Raw genomic sequence first — 21,888 nt, 5'->3', positions numbered from 1 at the left:
TATGACTTCTGTATACTAATAGAATGAGGGCTGAGCAGGTAATGTAAATTAAACACACTTAGATCCAACAGCAGCATACAGCTATAGCTTAGTAAAGTACACGATTATGGCAGTAACAGATCAAAATGTGAAATTCTGCATAACAACTAAATGATATGGCACACAATTACAGCAATAAGAGCAATGCAAAACATCAATATAACAAGAGAATTAAGGGTGGGAGGTTGGCATAATGGTTAAGGTGTTTACCTTACAAAAACAAGGTGCAGGGTTTGATTCTCACATGGGGTAATTGCCTAGGCTTAAAATGGCCCGCAGGGGCAGTTAGCCTATTACTTACCTATGAATAAGACTGAATGGGTACTGAGAATTACAGACAGTGTTCTCCAGACTAGGAGGCTCAGATACCATCAGTAATATAATATGAGACTGGCTCAGATGCCACACCACAGGCAATTCAAGGCTTAATTGCCACGAACAGAATGAAGAGAGGTTGGCTCAGACACCACAAAACACACACACACACACACACACACACACACACACACACACACACACACACACACACACACACACACACACACACACACACATTTCAAAGAATTAATAGGCTTGAGTGCCACGCAATGATTGTGTGTAGGACTAGTAAGAATCAGTTGCCTTATGCTTAGAAGTGGACAGCTGTAGTTACTTTCAATAATTATTTTAAGTACAAGGGGAAAGTTCAATATCAATAGTTGATGTTGGCTAATTAATGGTGTGACAGAGAAAGCAGGTGTTATAACAGCAATAATCTGTGCAAGCGACTAGTGGGAAACATTTTTTGATAAACAAACAACAGTATCGGGGAGTGAGGTAATGCACCAAGCTAGGAACAACACAGAGTTCCTATAAATAAAAAACATCATGTAATTCAGTGCAGCTTTAGTCAAGATGCTTGGCCAGAAGTTACTTTTATCAGGCAAGAGAATGAGATGAGAAACCAGGATGAATGTAGGGAATGTTAAATAATACTTACACACATTACAGAGCACAATAGTTCTATTATGAGATGAGGAACCAGGATGAATGTAGGGAATGTTAAATAATACTTACACACATTACAGAGCACAATAGTTCTATTATGAGATGAGGAACCAGGATGAATGTAGGGAATGTTAAATAATACTTACACACATTACAGAGCACAATAGTTCTATTATGAGATGAGGAACCAGGATGAATGTAGGGAATGCTAAATAATAGTTACACACATTACAGAGCACAATAGTTCTATTATGAGATGAGGAACCAGGATGAATGTAGGGAATGCTAAATAATACTTACACACATTACAGAGCACAATAGTTCTATTATGAGATGAGGAACCAGGATGAATGTAGGGAATGCTAAATAATAGTTACACACATTACAGAGCACATATTAGAACCTGAAAGAATAAAAATGGGTTTGGACCCTGGGAAACCAGAACTGAATACAAAGACCTTATATGGCAGTTCAGATAGAGTGCCTACATCTCTACTGGGGAACAAATGATTATGTGTCTATAAATCTTGTACGTAAATTAAGGGCTGGAAAATTAAGAAAAAAATTTCCAGACTTGCTACATAGTCAATCAGTTATTTAGAAATCTAAAGAATTTTATATCAGTTATATATCTATCTCTGTAGTTATTTCAATATTTAAATATTTATGTATGTATTTCTTTAATGGGTTTTAGTCATTAGTTCACATTAAAAGTAAGGTAGTGTAATCTAAAGAATTTTATATCAATTATATATCTATCTCAGTATTTAATAATTTCAATATATAAATATTTATGTATTTATTTATTTAATGGGTTTTAGTCAGAAGTTCACATTAAAAGTAAGGTACTGTAATCTATAGAATTTTATATCATTTATATATCTATCTCAGTATTTAATTATTTCAATGTTTAAATATTTATGTATTTATTTATTTAATGGGTTTTAGTCAGAAGTTCACATTAAAAGTAAGGTACTGTAATCTATAGAATTTTATATCATTTATATATCTATCTCAGTATTTAATTATTTCAATGTTTAAATATTTATGTATGTATTTATTTAATGGGTTTTAGTCATTAGTTCACATTTAAAAGTAAGGTAGTTTACTAAATGGGTGGTGGCATATACACAATGTTTTTAATGTGTTTTTATGACATGGTAAATACACTTAGCACTTCCATATGACAATTCATATACATCAGATTATGTGGATACAATTTTAAAAGTTGGCAGCAACTGTTTCAAATACATATTTAATTTTATTTTTAAACTTGTATTTTTTATTATTTTGGTCATGAAATTCAGTGTGTTTGCTTCATTATTTGTTGTTTTTTACTGAAATACTGTATTTTAATCTGTCGCTGCTTTAAGACTATAAGAAAGTAGCAACCTTACCTTTGATTACAATGTCCCTACAGTGGTAAGAAAGGCATTTTATATTGCTCATCTCATAAGTAAGGACATTGCCTCCAGAAAAAAAAGAGGTTATAACCCCTCATACTCTGCCCTCATCAGGCCAATAATAAAGTACAACACTCCCTTTGTATGTTCCTTTACAAAATATCTGCAGTAATTGGAGAGACAACAAAGGTTCCTTACAAAGAAAATTCAGGGTTTTCAAGATCTCTCTTATGTGGACAGACTGAAATAAGTGTCACTTTACTCTGTGTCATAAAGACTGCTCAGAGGCGGCCTGTGCATTGCATATAGAGTAACCTCTGACCCAGCTTTGATGGAAATGCTGCACATTCACAAGTCAAATGGTACAAGAGTCATTCACTCAAAGGACTTTAACCTGGTGTGTGACATCAACAGAACTTGCTGGAGAGACAGATTTGTCTCACAGAGGTTGCCCCACCTTTGGAACAAGTTTCTTATTCATGTTAAACAAAGCCCCTCATTGGCCCTATTTAAGAGCAATTTGGACGATTGGATGGGTAACCAGAAATTCACCCCAGGGGTTCCACAAGTGTCCCTCTTGAAGAGGGTCAGTAGGTGCTGATTTTCATGTCTGCTTGAACCAGACACCCTTGGGTACATGGGTTGAACTTGGGTAGGCTTGTAAAGGCCCTGAGGCCATTAGCCTAGTAACCTGCTATGATCCTATGATCCTATGTGGTTTGTGCAATGTTATTTTATTGTGGCAATTTTTTTAAATTATTCTGATGAAGTCTTTTTCAACTTTTTAAAATTATTCTGATGAAGTCCTTTACAACTATATAGGATGAAAGTGCTTAACCTTTTGAATAAATTTATTTTGTGTTTAAAAAGCTGGCATTTTTTAGTGTGGACTCCATTCAACACACTTTGTGCAACATTGTTGGTGGTAATGTTTTAAGTGAGCTAAAATAATATTTAAAAACTGACCCTGATTGACATCCTTTCTCCCATTATTTTTTACTTTGTCCAGAACTTTTGAGCAAAGGCACATAAATGTTTGGTTTGTGAGAAAGTCTTTGAACCATAGTAGTCGCCATGCTGCTCATAAAATCAGATATCAAATTCAGCCCTGGATTCCTGCCAACCACACAAACCTAGACAGCCATCACAGAAGCTCCTTTTCAGATTCACTCTTAAATACCAAAAGAATGTAGAATAAACTGGACCAAATAAATACTTTTTTCTTTCTCAGGTACCTGATTTTATTGCAGTCATAAAGTCTAGGCTAAAAAATGACCAACGTAATGTCAATCACCTCTTCCTAGGATACAAGTATGTCTTTGATACTCTACTTGAGCTTAGACCTGGGGAAGGTACACTATTTGTATATAAATCCAACTTTCATTTTTCATTGTCACCCAAGCAAACACAGCATCAGATACTGACCCCCAGCTGTCTACTCTAGAACAAGTAAACACAGCATCAGGAACAAGCAAACACAGCATCAGATACTGACCCCCAGCTGTCTACTCTAGAACAAGTAAACACAGCATCAGATACTGACCCCAGCTGTCTACTCTAGAACAAGCAAACACAGCATCAGATACTGACCCCCAGCTGTCTACTCTAAAACAAGTAAACACAGCATCAGATACTGACCCCCAGAAATTACCCTCCAAATCCTCCACCCATCTTTACACCCCACAGCCTCAGTCAAATTCAAAACTCTCATTCAAGTCATAATCTCCAAGTTTCCTCCCAATAACCACATATTAATTCTAGACAACTTCAATATCAATGTCTCAGTAAATCCTGTTTAATTGCATCACAGAATTCCTATTAGAATTATACTCCTACAAGTTCTAAACTGAGCACTTTCTCAAAGCAGCACTGTCTACTAGACCTTATAATTACCAGTCACTCAATGAACATATCCTCTATAAATACCAACCCACCTCTTCCTTTAGTGATGATGGTATACTCATTTTAAACATACATGAGCTTAGAATTAAACATCTCTTAACACTGACCTCATTCAGACCCAGATTGAAAGCCGATAGTATGAGACTCCAGTCCCACCTCACTTCAGATGATCCAGCTCCCATTATCTGTCTCAACAATCCCATCTCCACTGTAGAAAAATTAACACACCTCCTTCCCTCTATCCAATATACATATTTCCCTTAGTTATAAAATGACTCAAGCAAAACAATGTAGAATGGTTAACCAATGAACTAAAAGTGCTCATGCAGTGACAAAACGAGGCATGGCATAATTGGAAAGTCAGTCCAAGACAAGCATTCAGGAACGACTGCATCACATTACATAACCTCATCAAACAAATAGTTTGAAGGCATTAAACTAAATTCTTTACTTTTAAGCAAACCTCTTTTCTACACTCCCCAAAACAAATCCTGCAGGAGGTAAAAAATCTGGTAGGCAGAGTAACCCTTAAACATCTCTGTCCAACATACACCATACAATGTCAAAATGTATGTATATATGTATGCATGTATGTATGTATGTATGTATGTATTTGTCTTTGTTGACCACGAAGAGTCTAACTAGGTAAAATCCATTTTCGGCATTGAAATGAGGAGAAAAGGTTTATATTTAAGTTGCACATGATCTACATTTATAATTGCAGGCGAAAACATCTATACATGAGCTTATTTGCATAATTTTTAAATATTTTTAAATATTTCTTACATGAACATAGCATTTTAACACAAAAAACGAAAGAAGTGAACATAAACTGGCTAATTATTGAATAAAGAAATAACATACAATAACAATGTATTTATAGCATAATAGCTACAGGGAAAAGATCAAACTGGGGTGTTTTTGAGTTTAATAATAATTTATAGACAGACAAGTGGAATGTAGCTTAAAATGATAGGAGATATATGAAAGGAGAAGTTGTGGAAATGATCAGTAAGATAAATGGACAGAGGAGGAATTCTAGTTGGTGGTGGGGTGTGAGGGCAGGAGGAAAAGGAGGAGTTTCGGAAATTAGTGCCACATGAGGATGAGCGATATGGTACAAAAGATTGGGAAATAAAGTGGCTGTAAGAGCTGGTGAAAAGTAATCTGAGTAAAGTTACCGAGGTGAGCATGAAGAACAGAGACATCTTTTGCAAAGGTGCTGTTTAATTAAAGTTTTGAAACTATTTAAGTTTTCTGTCCATTTTAACTGTGTGGGGATTTCATTCCAGTGTTTTGACAGACAATGAGAGTAGAGAGAGTCTGCAGCAGTGTTGAACGTCTTACTGATACATAGTAAAAGTTTATTGCTAGAGCGAAGGTTCGCATGGGTGAATAGTATAGTAAGAGTATTTTGTGTTGTTGTATATTTGTCTGGAGAATACAATAGATTGTGGATGATGATTACTTGTGAGTATGTCAGCTGGACTGGGAGTTCAAGCCAGTTTAATTGTTTTAATGTAAGGCAGTGGTGTGTTTTATACAGCTGGTTGGTTGTAAATTTAGCTATATTGTAGAAGTAGGAGGCAAGTTTAGTTTTATATGTAGTGTTTGATATATTTAAGAATAGTGAAAGCATATAACAGAGAAGGAAGAAGGTATGTTGCAGCTAAGCTAATCCTTCCTTGATCTGTCAAGTAGTGTTTGGCCCTGTAGAGGGAGTCGAGTTTTTGGTGAGTTTTCTTGATGGAATGAATCATGTGGTAATCAAATTTGAGGTTATCATTTATTATGATTTGAGTAGTTTAGTTTGGGACTATATCAGATGAACGAAAAATCCGGTCATCGAATATGTAATGATTGAAACGTCATGGAAATCGAAATCGGTATTGTGGGGGGGGGCATCCCCCCCCCCGCTAAATATATATTCTAACTCCGAGATCGCACTACAGTGAGGAAAGGACAAATACCATAATCCTCTCTGTACTGAGACCCCACAATAACGTTTTTGATTTCCATGAAGCTTCAATCTTTACGTATTCGATGAACGGACTTTGCGTTCATTTGATATAGACCCGTTTAGTTTGGCTTATGCTTCCTATTTTTGTGTTATTACTTGAGGCTATATGAAATGTATGTTTCGGGTTAAGGTATTGTTTTGAAGAAAGCAGCATAAGTTTGGGGTTTTTTTGGCATTAAGCAGCAAGTTAGAATTTTTTAGCCATATTTCAATGTTATGAAAGATTTTTGTGTGATTTCCTGTAATTTTATTATGGATAGGGCAGAGTAGATAAGAGTTGAATCATCAGCATATTGTACGAGAGTGTCAAGTGCTGTAGTGGTATGAAGTTTATTAATGAAAATATTAAATAGAAACGGGCCAAGTACTGACCCTTGGGGAACACCAACATAGTTTGGTTGAAATGCTGCAAGGTTTTGTTGCACTTAGTTTCCTGCTGACAGCTGCATAAATATATGTAAAACCAGTAGAGGAAGGGGTAACTGAGACCTAATGTTGCAAGTCCAGAGAGGAGCTTTTAGCTGGACACTGTGTCAAATGGTTTGGAAGGGTGAAGGAAAAGTGAAGGAACAAAAGATGGACCCACACACCAGCAGACATTCTCACTGAATTCACCAACCTTCCAATCCACCCAAACCACATCTCTTAGGACCTACTCCCAGCACAATACATACCAACATTTCACTTTACCAAGATCATATAAAAAGGTGCAGCACAGGATCTGATAATCTGTACTTTTGTTTGTATATCACTGCTGTGACTGTAGCATAACTCCTGTGCTGCACATTTATAACCACTCACTAACTTCCAGCACCATGCATACATCTGGAAGCAGCAGTAACGCACTAACGATAACATTTGCACAGAGAGTAAACCCTCCTCAGCTCCTGCACTTCTCTGTACTACCAGCTCTACATAAAATAGAATAGCATAGAAACTATTCAAATATTCTGAAACCTTGATATATGGCTATAGGCATACATTGAATAAAAAGCATTCCAAAGTCAACTATATATTATTGTAGGCCAAAAGCTGTCCCTGATCTTTTCACCACCAGCCAGAGCATCAGAAGGTAAGGATATCCTCTTTGCCCAGTTACAATATTGTCTGCTACTATTTATAAAAGCCTCAAATAAAAACACCAATCATTGCAAGCCCATTTGGTTAGAGATTGGCCTTACCTATCCCATTATCAATAATTATTTATTACCCCTAACGAGAATAACTGGGATCATGCCATAGATAATATGAGGGGACCCATGCATGAGATAAAGCATTTGGGAGCCATCTCTGTGCATTATTCCCTGTGCATTATTATAGCAATAACTCATGGCTGAGTGTGGGTAATGCTGGATTTACCCATGGTTGTCATGCTTTGCTTACAAGGGCAAAGCCTAAGTGACGAAACAAAGCCAACCATGGGTAAATCCAGCATTACTCACACCCAGTCATGGGATATTTCTGTTATACAATGGCATTATTTAAGAAAAAAGTTACTTACTTTCTTAAATAATGTCCATGTATAAGGGTGGCATGCTGCTGCTCCACATTTTTCACTGGTATCCTGGTGCTTTCTTGATGTACTGCGCATGTGTATGGGAGTTTTGTTCTCAAGCTTATGCAGTACATCAGTGCTGTGTAAAGGAAGCAATGGAGGAAGGAAGATCTCTGTTGCTCATTTTTTTTTAATAAAGGTTGAAATTCAGACACTTAAGAGGTATGAGAGAGATAGGATGGAGAAAATACAAGGACGATCAGGTGCGTTTCTTTCATTTTGAATAACATGACTGATTTCCAAGTATTTTCTTCATGCTGTCGCTCTCAAAGGAGTTAGCCGTAAAAATAAATTGATCTGCAAGTTCTGATGAAGTCTCTGACTACCTCAGATGAAACTGCTTAACTAATATATTTGGTGTCTTGTAGTTGTATAGTAAAGTTCAAGTTTTAATTATTTTGACTTGCACGTCTATTTATATTTATGGCTGTTATCTGCTTCGCAGTCTGACTCTGGAACCAGCAGTGTGGTTACACATGTTAAAATAGAGCTCCAGTTCCGTTTTTTGTTGGTATTTTTTACACATTTCAAATTTTATTTTATTATGGTGAAGAAAAAAGTTATAGCATATAGTAATGGAAGAAAGTCCAGGTGACCAGACTTTTTTCCACTAGTATATGCTCACTTTACAACAGGCATGCTGGTTGGGCCTTCTTTTTGATTATTAATGGCCAGTCATTGTATAATCTTAAATAGCACTTTGAACATACATAGTAATGTAATGTCCCTACTGAGAAGTTCTTGAATCTACATAGACAAATTTGAGGATCCTTACAGCTGTTTCATCCTCAGCTTTTTGAAACACAGGAACTCAAAGTCTGCACACCTGGCTGAGCAGCTGTGCGAATCTGAATGAGAGTTCAGGACCAAAGCTGCCATTGTGGAACTGGTAAGTGGGAAAGCAATTGAGGTTGGCTTTAGGTTTAAGAAGGGGAAGGGAACTTTTGGTTTAGGAGGCACTCAGGAGTTGCCTCAAAGGTACCCCTAGGGAATGATCAGGAGTTGTCTCAGAGGTAGCCCTAGGGAGTGATCAGGAGTTGGCTCAGAGGCAGCCCTAGGGAGTGATCAGGAGTTGCCTCAGAGGTAGCCCTAGGGAGTGATCAGGAGTTGACTCAGAGGCAGCCCTAGGGAGTGATCAGGAGTTGCCTCAGAGGTAGCCCTAGGAACTGGGAGTGATCAGGAGTTGACTCACAGTTAGGGCTAAAGACCAAAGGGAGGTTGTTTTTACACTTAGGGTCACTGTTTTGGGAGGGATAGTTTGCCCAATGGTAGTGCACAGAAGTCAAGATAGTGGGAGTTAGGGCACTTGCCAATATAGGTGAGGGCAGCAGGGAAGTGTGTCATAAGTTAATTGTACATGAGCCCTTGCAGTATACCCAAAAATGATTGTGTCTAATATAGTGCTTATGCAGTACGTAGACAGGATAAAAATGATTTAATAAAAGCACCCAAGCCTGACTGTAAAGAGAAATGTTACATGCTGCTTATTTTGTTATGACAGCTAAAAATAATTCATATTAACTTAAAATATTTTCATACTATCTCTGGAAAGTATGAAATCTTTATGCTGCTACTCTGCCTAACCCCCACCCCAAGAACAAACTTTTAATGTGAATGTTTGAAGCCATTATTTGATAGCAGAGACATTTTGCTTCCTTCCCAGCATATTTTCTAAAGTTGCTTTGGAAATAACTTGCATATACATAAATTATTACTTTAGTTTAGCACAACAATTCAGATTACTATCAATTACTAATGATCAGCAGTCTCATATTGCTGAAAAGCATCTCAGGAACGTTTCTTTATATAGCAGATGCAAGCAGCGTCAATAAAAATGCCATAGCAATCTGTCCTGTATTCTCATTTGTTATACATAATATTTGACATGATGCAGTTATTTTATGCCCATCCTGGGACAGCCTCTAATCTAAACACTGCACTTCAATTATTAATTCTTAGGGGTTTTTCCCACAGATTTCCAACTTGTTTTCTAATCATGGCTTTTCTACATTGTGTACATTCTTCACTCAGATCACAGCAAATAACTTAAAACTATGATCTAGTACATGACTGTAAATGAATTTCCTTTTGCATGCTGTAACAAATGATTCCTTTCCACACAGTTTCTAAATACTTAAAGAGAAGGACATTGCTTTTTATTAGCCTTGCAACCACACATAGTGCACAGGACTTTCTCTACATCATATGGTCTCTGTTTTCATATTTGTGAGATACTTTTTTAAAGTTTTTATTCTACTTAACTCATTTTAGACATGCTGCAGGTGGATAAGAAGATTCTACTTAACTCATTTTAGCTTATCCATTTCAAGTTACTCTATACACATCAAACTCTTCAGTGATTTTTTTTAATTTTGACATGGTAATTCTGCTTATGCTGGACTCATAAGTCACTGCTTAATCTGAAATCTGTTTTACCAATAATATGATGTTACAAAATCCTGTCTTGCACTGATGAAGTATGCAGCTCAGTAAATACATGGTCTTTGACATGCTTCTTTAATTCAGTAGATAACCACCATGAGGCTCAGTGAGACTTACTGTCCTCATAGGTTCATAGGTCATAGGTAAGTACTAGGCTATCTGCCAGAGGGCATCTATAAGCCTAGCCAGAATGTGTTGGCTTTCGCCACCCCCTTAGATTAGTTTGCTGTGCCTCTATTCAGCAGAGCCATTAGTTCCCTGTGCCTCTGTCCAGCAGAGCCACTGCAGTGATCCCCGGGGTAAATGATCTGTTTCCCATCCACTCGTCAAGGTTTCTCTTGAAGAGTGTTAGTGAGGGGCTCTGCCTAATGTAGATTGGAATCCTGTTCCAAAGCATGGGGAGTCTCTGGGACAGGAATCTATCCCTCTAACACATCCTATTTATTGTTGTAGTGAGGTTTAGATCCCTAGAGCGTTTGGCTCTTGGGGATTTGTTTTTTTTAGGTGAAGCATAAAGAACAATTAAGGAACACATGGCTGATTCTTTCCATAGCTCACGGTAAATCTAAAATATTTGTCTCAGTTCTACGGTCTTCTTTCTTTACCCCTGAGAAGTTTATATATACCATACATTTAAGAACTTCTTTCCCAGGAGCAAGCAGAAATATAGCAACACACTGTATCTTTGCAGGGTTCCTGGCTATTCTGCTCACAGCCAAGCAGAAATAAGACTTCTGGTGGCACTGTTTCAAGTACTCAGGCAAATCATCCTGAAAAGAGAGATGACTGCAATTGAACCAGTTCCCAAGCAAAAGATGAAGTGACCTATTTTGAATTACTTCTAGCACAAAGTACAGTTAGATATTAAAAAAGGCCCAAATAATGAGACAGACATGAATTACAAGTAGCCAGCTTCATCAGTGTACTTCAGACTGCATAATGATATAGGATAGTAGACCACATGACATGCCTTATGAACTACGAGAGGTTAGAACCCACAGTTTATCAAAGTTATACACATATGCAGCACTAGAATACAAAGAAGGATGCTTCTGAGACACTCAGTATGAAAAAAACAATAAAAAGAATTGTGCAATAGACTCATGTAACAACAGCAAAACCACTGTGGATTAATCAATATGTGTATTTGTGTGAACATAATATAGAGGATTATGACTGGGACACTGATTTAACTTGCTTATTACTTGTTTGAGATGTAGATGTCAAGAAATTGCCCCTGAGAGTGAAGCTCAACAGGTGAATCTTGGCATCCATGTGGACAACACATAATTTTAAGTTATGATCTGAAATCGATCATAATTCTTTGATCATAGGTTCGTAAGTTCATAGGAATTCACTAGGCTAATGGTCTTAGGGCCTTTACAAGCTTAGCCATGCTATACCCATGTTCCCTAACTGACCTTGGTTAGATGGTTGGTATTCGCAGAGCGAGTCTATGATCAGCACCAACTGCCCAAGTCTATGAAGGACATGGATGTCACCTCCACAGTGAATTCATGGTCTCCAATCCAATTGTCTAGGTTGCACTTGAATAGGATCATTGAGGAGCTCTGCTTTGAACTGGGAGTTTATTCCAGAGCAGCAACAATCTCTGGGAGATATATCTGTCTCTGTAGCATGTTCAGTTAATGTTATAGGCTAGGTTGAGATACCTGGACCAAGTGACTGTTATCCCATTTGATTTGCAAACAGAGCCGGTGTTAGCATTTTGGGGACCCCCAGCAAATGTCAAGTTGGGGGAACCCTTGGACACTTCCAGTCTAAGTATCACCCTGTTACTACCACCCCTCCTATGCAACCTTTTAGTTCATGCTGTAGTGTTTTAGAGGTAATATACACAGACTGAACTGTAGTTACAGTGCTCTTACATTATGAGAGGCCTGTGTACTCCACTATGTTGGCTCATGTCACAGAAGGACATTCACAGTTAATGGAATTTAGTTGTAGCAATGACACATTACAACAACTCCATATGTGGGGCTGGACTTAGGTGAAATGGTGCTCTAAGCACTGCCTACTGCCCCCCCCCCCACATGCATCCCGTGGGCTCCAGTACTCCCATCTGCTGCCCTCCCAGCTCACCACATTATGCACATTACTTTTTTCTCCCTTTTCTCACATTTTGCCTTACTCTTCAGCTTTTTCAAGAATCCACGTTTTTCTATATGCTCTGAAACGCATTTTATTTTTTTCTTTTTATACAACCTGCTTGACTTACAAAGCCATGTCTGACCCAGCTTTGTTAGAAATGCTACATATGGAATACACTGCAACTATAAAACAAAAACACGTTTAGGTACTGATTGTGTTTTTACAAGTGAATACATTTTGGGTTTTAGCTGTGGATGCAGTTTCCAGTACATGTTTTTGCTTTATAGAAATGCTACATATAAAGAAATCCCAATCCCTCTGCACCACATGCTCCAGAGACCTCAACCTCATTACCACAATCAACAGAACATGCTGAAGGGACAGGTTCATAACACAGAGACTGCCCATGCTCTGGAATAGACTTCCCATACATGTCAAGCAGAGCACCTCATTGATCCTTTTCAAGAGAAATCTTGATGAATGAATGTGAAATAGAAATTCACCCCAGGGATCACTCCAGTGGCTCTACTCAATAGAGGCACTTGGAACTAACGTTGGGCTGCACGATGCCAGGGCACTTCTCTGGGCTAGGCTTGTAAAGGCTCCAGGGCCATTAGCCTAGTACACACCTATGAACCTAATGACAGTTTGAACAGAAACTATGATTAAGGAAAGAAATTCAATGTTGCTGTTCAGATTTAGTTTCCCTTGCATTTTAGAACATTTTCCCAGCCTTTTAATCCAATGGTGGCCTGAAAAAAATCATTAGTGAGAAACGAATTTCAGTCTTACTTTTTGTCTTTCAAGAAAGACATAAGTTGTGCCCAAGGGTTAATGTTCAAAGCTATCAGAATAGTAGCTCACAATAAACTAATAATACAGTTGTTGTAAGGACACACAAATCCTGTCTGGGAATACTGCCTGCTTCCCTACCCCCCCAAAGAAAAAGACAGTCACTGCCTGTGCATCCCTCTGATGTTAGATTGGGATGAAAGCAGAACTTCAGATGGCCATGGTCATGCATTTTAAGTGAATGCTTTTGTATATATACATAGCATGCTTTTTCATTCCTCACCCTTTCCTTCCCAAAGGCAATCACCACTATATGTGCCTGGTGTGTGATTGTGACAAAATTGGAAAAAAAGTAATGAATTCCACTTTGTTGCTAATATACAGTACACTGCCCCTGCACGTGGTATCGTAACTTTTTTGTATACCTCTGAGGTTTGTGAGAAAAGTAAAAGAAACAGTGACCCCGTCTCCAACAGAAGCTATAATGACCTCTTCTGCATACCTCCAAGGTTTGATTGTGATAAGAATTAAAGAAGTAATGATCACACAATCGCCAGTCCCCCAAACAACTTCACTCCCCTGTCACAGCTGCATGTACCGCATGACATCCCTACCACCTGTCCCCTACCTTGTATTTCTAAAGAACAGGTCATAAATGCCTTCTCTAAGGCCAAGAACACAACATCTATGGGACATGACATCCCAGGCAACATCCTACATGCCCTCCAACAAGAATTAGCAACACCACTGGGTACCCTCTTCAATCAGTCCAAGCACTGGCTTTGTCCCAGCTGAATGGAAAATGGCCACCGTTATGCCCTTGCACAAAGGTGTTGGTTCCACTGACCACAGGAATTATAGACCTATTAGCCTGACTAGTCTTATCTGCAAGGCCATGGAGCAAATCATCATGGACTTTATCAACAAAGATATAGGTAATCTCCAGACACTTGACCCTACTCAGTTTGGATATGTCAAAGGGAGATCATGCCTGTTAAACCTGGTAGACTTCTTCAAGAAAGTCACCAAGGCCCTGGATGAGGGGAAATCTGTGCATACAGCCTACCTAGACTTAGTTAAAGCTTTTGACACTTTCCCCCACTCAGGCATCATTGACAAACTCACCCAGCTAGGTGTTAACCCTTATATCATTAAATGGGTCACTAACTGGCTCACTAATAGAACACATATACTCAAAACAAGGAATATACTTCCAACAGCAGACCTGTAACCAATGGTGTTCCACAGGGATCAGTCCTGGGACCTCTACTGTTTGGAATCTATTTCTCAGAAGTGCAAGCAAAAACTAAAGGTCTGTGGCTGACAAAGTTTGCTGACTGCAAACTGGGAGTGGTCATAGAATCTCCATATGAAGTCAACATCCTACAAGAGGGTCTTACACAAACAAATGATTGGTGTCAAAGTCATGGCCTTAAACTCAATGCAAAAAAATGTATTATCATCCCTTTCAGTTAGAGCAATATTCCTGCTAACTACCACATCAATAGCAACACCCTAAGTACGTACTCTGTGGTGAGAGACCTGGACACACAGGTTGATGCAACCTTACCTTTGATCACCATGTCTCCACAGTGGTAAGGAGGGCATTCTACACTGATCATCTCATAAGTAAGGGCATTGCCTCCAGAAAAAAAAGAAGCTATAGCCCCAGGGATTCTACTTGTGTCCCTCGTGGATATGGGCAATAGGTGCTGATCGTGGAAAGAAAGGTAGAGCTTGGCTAGGCTTGTAAGGGCCCTAGGTCCATTAGTCTACTAATGTCCTATGATCCTATAAGACACAGGCATACATACTTCTGCGATGTAATAAGGATTCCCATTACCAAACAACATAGGGGCATAGGGACAATTTTTAAATATTGCTCTTACAAACTTAAAAAGTTGATAGAATAACAAGTTTTATATGAGCATGAATTTTCTTTGTTTTTTTTTACTTAAACATTAGCATAAATTTTCCGTTTAGTTAAAACTGATCACAAATCAGTCAACTTTGAACTGATACTAATACCAGATCTCAAAAGGGTGAAATCAGACTAAAAAACTTCACCAAGGCAAACTATACCCTCCTAGGTGAAGGTATAACTGCATTCCAAGCCCACCCCTAGCTGAAAATGGTAACTATGCTGAAACCTATATTAAACTGGCTCAGAGGCGGTCTCTGGTTAACATACAAGGCCATGTCAAACCCAGAGCTATTGGACATGCTACACTTAAAGAAATCCCAATCCCTCAGAGCCACATGCTCCAGGATCTAAACCTTGTCATCACAATAAATAAAATATAAACCAACACAGTCCTGGCACTCTAGGAGGTTGAAGATAAAAAGTTTTAAGCACAGTGAAATGTGGAACCAACAGCTTTATTGCATAAACGCAATTAATTCACAGTAGCGTTTTCATCTTCAGTTATACTTCCTCAGATGCAAAACGGATTTACCAAGCTGTGACTTCCTTTTATACAACACATAATACATACAATTACTTAGTCAACCAATTAAAATCAATTTCTTGAAGTCATGTTATTCTTTAAATTAATATACATTTAAAAACCTCATGTTAACTATATAACTAATTAATTGGCATTTGCACATATTCAAACCAACCATAAATAACAAACCACTTATATAGTATTAAAGTGTAATATATAATATAAAGCATAAAAATATATAAATATATAAAAATATGTTTAAATGTTTAAAAATATATAAACATATGTATGTGTATAGGCATCCCAACTATGCCACTCAATAATCTAAACTTTAACCTAATGTTCTTTAAAAATTAATATTTTTTCATTCTATTTATAGTTTAGCAGCTCTCAACTTTAAAATGGGTACTACAGATAGATGTTCATTAATTCCTGGATGCTTATTAGTCTCCAACACCAACTGCCAAAAAAGCTCCCTCACTTCTATCCTCACATCTACCACTGGATTGTAAAAATTCTAAGTGGACATTTTTTGTTTTGTTTTGGAAAAGATAGTCCCTGACCCTAGGGGTGGTGCATGGGAAATGAGGATAGATGTGAGGGAGCTTTTTTGGCAGTTGGTGTATATGCTATATGCAATTTAAATGGCTCAGCAAGTAACACACTCCCCTTTGGTGCTGGAAGAGCAGAAGGCTATGGGTCCTATTCTCACTCCAGATAATTATATTGCTGACACTGCAGTTCAGCATTAAAGGGGTGCTGCGCTTCTGAGTAAGTCTTCCTTTAAATGGGACACTAAACAAAGTTCCCACTGGCTTGAGATGATAATAGCTCAGGTGACTGTATAAGATCCCACAGCACCTATTGAAAAGAGTGGGGATATTTATTTAAAATCATATTATACATACACAAACTTAAAATTTAACACAAAATTCCATATTCATTAGAACACACACAGAATAATCCTTATCATTTTATATTACATGCAAATTTAAAGGAAATAAAATAAACTTTTTAAAAATTTTATTTCAATTATTCATCATCCCCACCCTTTTTGCTTCAACAAAATTAGAATATTAGCTTTGTTACATATTTTATTAAACAGTAATTCCTCCAACCTCACATTCCAGATCTGATAAATAACAAACATATAAATATAATTTTGTTCTCTCACTGGTGTATCACATTAACTGTAATACCCATGCACAATGTTTTCTATTTCTACTTCATTTAAATGCTTTATAAACCCATATGTTTTATTTCTTTCATAATTTCATCATTCTTAAGATTCTGACAAAAAACATGTTCTGTGATTTCTTCTTTACTACACTTTATGCAATTCCTCTAATTTGCAAGTTTATATTCCATGTCTTTCTTCACTGGCACTTTTATTATAAGCCTGCATATAAAATCTTGTCCGTCTTCCCATCTCACACACTTTCTCTTTCTTTCTTTTTCTTTCTTTTTATTTCTTTATTTCTTTCTTTTATTGCATCCTTAATTTTAATAGTATCCCACTGGTCACTATAAAAAGTCTTTTCCATGATTTCTTCATATGAAATTCTCCTCTGTTGTTCAACTTTAGCTACATCAATTTTCCATTATTTTATTTTTTATTTCACTCACTAATCTCTCTTTTTTCTTAACCTTAACTCATTTCTTCTTTTCATTTCTTCATACTTTGCTCTTATTGTATCTTTTAATGTTCCCTTTCCCTATTTAAAGTAATTTTAAAATGCATTGTAAACTTAAAAATGTCAAAAACATCAGATTTTTTTTTAAATCAGTCCACAGTTTTCTTATTTATTATATATAATTCCCCCTTTATCTGAGTTCATTCTAAGGCCCCATATTATACTACAAATAATTTTTTGCAACATATTTGGGAATGCAACTACTGGACCAAAGTATCCACATTTACACAAATTAATTGCATTAATTAAGTCCACTTTTTAAACTTAGAGAATTTCCACATTTTATTTATCTCATACATTTTATCTAACAATTCTTGTCATTACTTTTTGAATTAATCAGACTCACCAAAATAATCTTTCATATGTATATTTCCTTTTTTATTAATTTGGGGAAAGTGTTAAAAAAGTTGTTTTTACACTTCAAAACCTTTGCTTTTAGTATTTAATACTAAACCTACATAGCTTATCTATTATTCTAGTTTTTTAGCTACTTCCATTAGCCATCCTATAGTTTTGGCTACTATGACCACATCAACAGAGTACATCATCACCAGAGGCACCATTATATATCCTTTATATTCATCAGTGTCTAGGTCTTTCATAATCCTAATGCAAGTATCACAGTATTCAAAGGACATCCATGCTTCACTCCCTTCTCAATTCTTCTTTCATCTTTCACCCATCGATTCACTAAAACTCTCACTTTATTATTCTCATAAGTTGTTTTATTATTTTCCTAGTCTGTCTCTCAAATCAGAAAGATCCCATAACTGTCTTTTTCCAATAGTGTCTTATGCCTTTTCTACATCATATCCATTCATTTTCCCCTCTCCTTCCTTAATACTATAAATGCCTTCCATAATTATCATCAGCCTTTCTCTATTCTGCTTATTTTATTACCACAAAATTAGCTTTCCAAATTTTAACTAGTATTTTTCTAACCTAACCTCTAACCTAATCTGTATTATTTTCATAAATAGTTTATAACTGGATTTTGTTAAGATGATTGTCCTCCAGTTCTTTAAGTCTTCCTTGTTCTCTTTCTTTCATATCAATTTTATTACTCTTTCACAAATACTGTCCTCAGTAAAACCTTTTTTTCTTCCATTCATTCAAAACTAATATCCTTCTTGACAATAACACAATGTTATTATAAACAGGCCACAAATATGGTGCAAAAATCTGGACATTCTGTGAACATCCGTACAGTTGAGAGATAAGTCGATCCTACTTTGGAATTAAAAAAAAAAATACTTTCCTGGGTGCTGCAGCCATTCAAATCCCTTGCTTCACTTAAACGGACCTGATTGAGTGCAGCTTACTGACAAATGAAAAAAAAGACAAAAAAAATGTTTGCAATCTCGCGATGACGTCACACAGCCATGCGGATGTCGACTATGAGCTGCTGAGGAATGAGCAGAGGAAATGGTGAAACCTACGGCTGCTGCATGGGGGACCTTGTTCATGAGGGAAATAATCTGGGGCTCCCCACGGCCGTGGGTTTCGTGGATGCCTAATACTGGCTATGTTTGCAAACATGCAGCATTTCCATTAGGGCAAGGTCACAGACTGCTCTATAGGCCAGGCACAAGTCACTTGTCAGCAGCCTGTAGGATACAGAGTACAGTGACATACCTTTCAGTTTTTCCATGTAGGTCATGTTTTGGAAGCCCTGAATTTTTGTGGTGAGAAACCTCTGAGCTCCAGCTGCTGCAGGTGTCTGGTGAGGTACATGCAAAATGGAGCATTGTACTCTATTACTGGTCTGATGAGGGTTGAGTACAGAGGAGTTATAACATTCTTAGTCTTGGATGTGATGCCCTTACTTATGAGATGTGCAACATAGAAGGCTTTCCTTACCACTGTGGACACATGGTGATTGAAGTTTAGATTGCTATCAACCTGTGTTCTCAAATCTCTCACCAATGGGTTTGATCTTAGGAGTGTGCTGTGAATAAGTAATTTGCAGTGCATGGAGATGTCTTCTCCATGTACTACTAGTTAAATAAAAATTAAATTTAAAAAAAAAGTGTTGCGCCAGTTTTGAAAGTGATGCAGTTGGAAACCAGCTATGTCTTAACATTATCCCTATGCAAGGGAAGTGGCTTGTTCCCAAATATGTTTTGAGTATAATTTAGACAGCAGACAGAAACGGAGTTGAAATTAACCTGTTTCATGTTCTGCTGTTGTTACTTATGCACAAATTTTAGTTAAATATGACTATAGCACTGGGTGGGATGTTAACAGCATCCTTCTAAGTGTTGTTAATGTCAGGTTTTGCACTGTAGTAGTGGCGAACCAAGATGTCATAAATCTGATATTGGGGCTGTAATAATGGCACTCCATGCACTACATATATACATATATATGGATTAACTCTTTCTGGTCGACATATTCACTGATCTGCTGCACTGATGATGTTGTACACACACACACACACACACACACACACACACACACACACACACACACACACACACGTTTATATATTGACTGTCACTATTTTCAATATGCACAATCACTAGTGTATCAATAGTTGATAAAACATGTGTTTAGGTCAGTAGTGCAGGGGAGTGGGGTGCAAGGTCCCCCAGTGTACAACAGGAAATGCACTGTGATTGTATGTATCACCAAGATGTTGGTCAGTTAGGTGGCATGATTTTATGAGACTACATATGTATTTATAGAGGGTCATCATGAGTAATCGAAGTTTTCATAATGGCATCTGGAGGATTCAACGATAGTTACAGTTATGTTCCAGGAATGATAGAAGAGAAATACAACACAGTGCCTAGTCAGTGCAGAAAGAACATGGTTGTAATGACAGGTTATGTGAATAATTTGGAAAATTAGGACCTATAGAAGTGTTACTGGACATGCCACCTGAAACGCTCCAAGTACTCTCACAGACACATTGCTACTTTTAATATCTCCAAAGATGCATTGCTACTTTTAATATTTCCAAAGATGAAGAGTTAAAAAAGACCAATTCTCATTGTTATGCCTCTGATCCTGGAGGGGAGGAAAACTATCAGGTAAATGGAGTACTTCAGACTAAAACAAACATGTCCCATGATGCACCTTCATTAGTTATAGAAAAGACCATTGTGGTGGAGACATCCTCCAATTTTCTGTGGATATGCAGAGTAGGAAGATATTGGTGATAATGGTAAATCCTGTAATGTGGAAGGCTTGTGGATGTGATGTCCCCATCTTATCAACTGATGATGGTGACTCTCTTCAAGAGGAATCTTGATGAGTAGATGGGAGATTGTAGGTTTACCCCGGGTATCACTTCTGTGTAACTGTTAGACAGAGGCAGAGTATACTAACCTCGAAAAAGGGCATAGCAAAATTCATTTAAAATGGGTGGCGAAAGCCAAACACATTCTGGCTAGGCTTATAAATGCCCTAGGGCAGATAGCCTAGTATGAACCTATGAACCTATGAACCTATGAATTGGATGTCATTATTTGGAAAACAGGGGCTGGTGACCTGATTGTGAGAAAAGCAGCTGACAGTGTAGCAGGCATTACAGTAAGGTGTTTTAGAATTATTCAAAATCTGGTTGACCTGCTGTCTAGAACATTATTTTATGTGAACTGGTCCAAAGACACTTTTCAGTCACAACCTGGGCCAAGTCAGCAATAACAATGTCCATGAAGATGATGTATTTTACAAAAATATGCAAACTTATTAAACAATACATATGGTATGAACTAACGAGTTAAAAAAGAAAAGGAAATATATTACACAATAGTTGTATCTAAAGAACGTAGTAAATGTATACAGCAAAAAAGGCAAATTAATGGTAATATATGGATGAAAAAATTAAAGTGTGATTCAGCTGTTTTGAGAAATGTAACTCATTTTTGTGGAATCTGATTAGTATAGAACATCACAAGAGAACACAGCAGAGCATAGTGATGTGTTGTATAGAGAGCAGTGTGGTAAATGGGGAAAAATAATCGTACTGGAAATTATAGTGCAGAGAATAACCGAGAAATAGGCATACGTATTGTAAAAGTATAGTTAAACAGAAGAGTCCACTTATGTAAAGAACTAAACTTCTCCTGGATGGTTGATAGTATATTTCCTTGTCTAAAAAACGATATTTAAATAAATGTACTCCATCCACATGTTTCTGTTAGCCTATAGTAGGCCAAAGGAAGTGTGCCATTCTTGTGTACTGTTATGAATGCCAAGTTCCTTAAACGTCACAGCTGATTCTTGAACTTTTCAAAGAAAATGGCTTGTATGCCATCCCACAATGTGTTAGACCCAATTTTGAACTGGCAGTTATATATAGCATTTTCTAAAATCTGCCATGAGCCATTATTAAAGAATGCTTGTTCAATTTTAACCACAATATTTGGTCAAAAGTGTAAATGTTGGGGGCATTTTCTCTCTCTGAATGGCACAGAAGTCATGTTTCAATCAGCTGTGCACTTTGACTGATGTTAATAGCTATGAAGAATTAAAACATGCAACCTTT

This window comes from Protopterus annectens, chromosome 17.part0 (genome assembly GCF_019279795.1).
Source record: "Protopterus annectens isolate FY-2018-M chromosome 17.part0, PAN1.0, whole genome shotgun sequence".
NCBI lineage: Eukaryota > Metazoa > Chordata > Ceratodontiformes > Protopteridae > Protopterus > Protopterus annectens.
Note: the sequence above shows the minus strand (reverse complement) of the source record.